Consider the following 3438-nt stretch of genomic DNA (forward strand, 5'->3'; position numbering starts at 1 on the left):
CTAATGACAGTAGCAATTAACCTTCCTGGCATTAATCATGCGCTAGACATGAAGCACAGGTAGAAAGTTTTAAAGACAAGGGCTTAAACAGATGATATTTGGTCAGTAGTGTTCATAGCTGTTGGGTGCTCAATACAGTGTTGTAAGAAATCCTTTGTTCCTGCCACTTTGACACCCTTAATGTATGGTCTGGATCTGTTGCTCTCTGTCTTGTGTCTACATTCTAGACAAGCAGTAAAGGGGAAAGGTGAAGAACAAGGGCCTTATTGGAGTACCGGGTGGCTCCACCTCTATTTGAAGGCTTTCTTAAAAACATTACAGAGAAACTGCTTCTTACTTTTCAGTGAGTAAAGCTAACAGAGAAAGTTGAGTATTGGCTATGAACATTGATGCCCCAAGCTAATTGAGTTTTACACTGGGGACAGAGTACAGCATGGATGGTGAGAAGCTAACTTGCAGCCTCTGCCACTAACAGTGAGACTCACATATTAACTGGCTGGGAATGCACAGCACATGACAGGCAGACCAGGGTCTGGGCCAGGTCTATTTAACTGCGGAGCCTGGCCTCCCTCCCTCCCTGCCTCTCTCTCTCTTTCTTTCTTGTTTTAGCATTTTTATTAGTACATATTAATTATACTGAATAGTGGTTTCACTGTGGCATTTTTATACATGCATGTAACATGCTTTGATTATACTCTTTCCCACATTACCTTCCCTTCCCCCTCTTCTCAATCCTTTCTTCTTTTCTAATAATCTCTGTCTCCTTTCATAACAGCTTGTTCCCCTCTCCCAGCTTCTACACGGGAGAGAAAGGACGACATTTTTCTTTCTGAGTCTGACTTATTTTGGTTACCATCATGATCTCTATTTCCATCTGTTGTCCTGCAAATGGCATAGCTTTCCAGTTTGCAGCTGAATAGTACCTCATTATGTATATAGTGTACATATTTTTATCCTTGCATCCACTGACTGGCACCACTGAGATGGTTTCTACAATTTGGTGACTGTGCATAGTACCATGAGAAACACGGGTCTGCATGTATCTCTGTGGTATCAGAGTATTGCTGTGTTGACTACTTAGCAATCTGCAATGTGATTAGGACCAGTTTTGATGGTGTGCTCCTCAGTGAGTTCAAAATGACAATGTCTGACAAACAATATAGGGTTCATTTTATTTATTTATTTATTTATCTATTTATTGCTGGTGAAGATAGGAAAATATCTTACTTATAGCACTAGCAGTAGGTACGTTAGAAATGCAGCTTCTGAACTGGACACTACATCTACTTCTGTGCTAAGAATCTCACTCTTCCCCTTTGTGATGAGCACAAGTATGTAAGCACGCTTATGTATTGTTTCCCATCTTCTGTTTTGAAAGGATAGGTTTTTGCATGTCTGGTGAGAATACTTAAGATCAGTCCTATTCACAGATTCCAAGCATACAGCAGAGTGCCATCAGCCATACTCAGATGCTATGCATTAGTGCTCTATAATTTACCCTGCATAACTGAAACCTTGTGCCTTTTGTCCAAAATCTTTTTAGTTCTCTCAGCCTTCCACCCCCTGGCAACCATGCTTGTATTCTCTGCTGCTTCCACTTTGAGTGTTTTAGTTCAGCATGGGTGAGATGATGCAGTATTTGTGTCTCTGTGTCTGGCTTACTTTACATAGTGTAAGACCTCCAGGCTCATCCAGGTTGTCACAAATGACAGGGTTTCCTTCTATTTTATGGCTGACTAATATTTTTGGATTGTGAGTGCCTATGTCTATGAAACATTTCTTTATTCATTCATCCACCTATTATTCTTCAGTAAAGCTGGGGAGAAAAAGACTATATAAAAAAAAAGAGGACAGGGCTGGATATTTAGCTCAGCAGCACAGCGCCTGCCTGGCAAGCAAAAGGTCTTGAGTTTGATTCCTGATACCAGAAAAAAAAATTAAAAAAAAAAAAAATAAAAAAAGAGGACATGCAATTTAACAAAATGGGTTAAATTTTATTTCTAAAATTATCCATAGTTCTATTTTTTAAATGGAAGAGCTATAATTGTCAAAAATATTCCAAAAGTTCTACAATAGAGAACAAATTTGAACAATCTGACTACTTTGGCTGTATACATGAGAATTACCTGAGTCAGAGTAGACTTTGGGTGAGGGAGGTTAAATGTCTATTTTAAGGTTATTGCTGTGATTACCTAGTAGAAGCAAGAATCTCACCTGAAATTTGCTGGTAACTTTTTATTCATTAGATTTGTTTGCTTGGATTTTATATACTTTCTTGCTTTTGAAGTCTTTTTTTCTATCATTTTTAATCCTCAATAAAGTCCTCCTAATCTTCCTGCTTTGGGGGGTGCTTACATATTATTAAATATGTCAGTGTCTCATCTGGTTATTGTCCATATGTAGATTGTATTTATATACATGTATTATACATGTATTTACTTATCTTGAGATACACTGTAGTCTCATTTTTAATATAATAATTTAAGTGGGATACAGTTATTTGGCGTGCAGTTCACTCATTTTAAAGCATACAATTCAATGGTTTTTTATATGCATGGACTGATACCTGTTATAGTCTTAGGGCCTTTTCATCACCCCAAAGAGTCACCCCATATCCATTAGCAGACCCTTCCCATTGCCCCTGCCTCCTGTCACCAATCTACTGCCTGTTTCTTGACTGCTATTGTTTGGATGTAGTTTGTCCCTCTGAAACTCGTGTGGAAATTTGATTGCTAAGATGGCGGTGTTGGGGGATAGGGCCTTTAAGAGATGAATATGTTGTTAAGAGGGCTAATGCCTTCATCAGAATGAGCTTATTCTTAAAGTTCATTGCCACAAAACAAGTCCTTTCCTCGTGATATTATGTTCCTCTTATGCCCACTTGTCTGTCTACTTTCTGTCATGCTCAGAGCGCTATGAGCTCCTCATCAGAAGCTGAGCAGACACCAGCCATTAGTTTTCTCCTAAACCCTCCTATACCCTTGTCTTCCCAGCCTCTAGAACCAGGAGCCTAAATAAACTATTGGTCTTTATAAATTGTGAAGCTCACGGGGCTGGGGATGTGGCTCAGTGGTAGAGTGTTTGCCTTGCATGCACAAGGCCCTGGGTTCCATCCCCAGCATCACCAAATAAATAAATTGTAAAACTCAGAGTATTCAGCTATATCAACCTAAATTAAGACAGGGATATTTCACAGAAATAAAACCATATATTAACGTGACAGACTTGGTTCACTTACCCATCCCAGTTTCAGTATGGTCAGCCCTTCATTTTCATGGCTAGTTGTATTTTTTTGTGTGGATAGGCAGCATTTTATTTATCCATTTATTCATTTGGGGAACATTTGGTTTGTTTCCACCTTCCATGTATTATCGTTAATACTGCTTTAATATAAAACTTTTGCATGAACATATGTTTTTATGTTTTTTGAGTGTACAG

The 3438-nt window shown here is 38.7% G+C and overlaps 1 non-coding gene across 1 annotated transcript; it reads left to right on the forward strand.

Annotated features, from left to right (window-relative positions):
* The first annotated feature begins 3055 nt into the window (after positions 1-3055).
* Positions 3056-3127, forward strand: Trnaa-ugc. Its single transcript has one exon. It is a non-coding gene; the product is annotated as a tRNA-Ala (tRNA).
* Positions 3128-3438: the final 311 nt, after the last annotated feature.

Source organism: Chinchilla lanigera, unplaced genomic scaffold (genome assembly GCF_000276665.1).
Source record: "Chinchilla lanigera isolate Chin_1 unplaced genomic scaffold, ChiLan1.0 scaffold00007, whole genome shotgun sequence".
NCBI classification, from domain to species: Eukaryota; Metazoa; Chordata; class Mammalia; order Rodentia; family Chinchillidae; genus Chinchilla; species Chinchilla lanigera.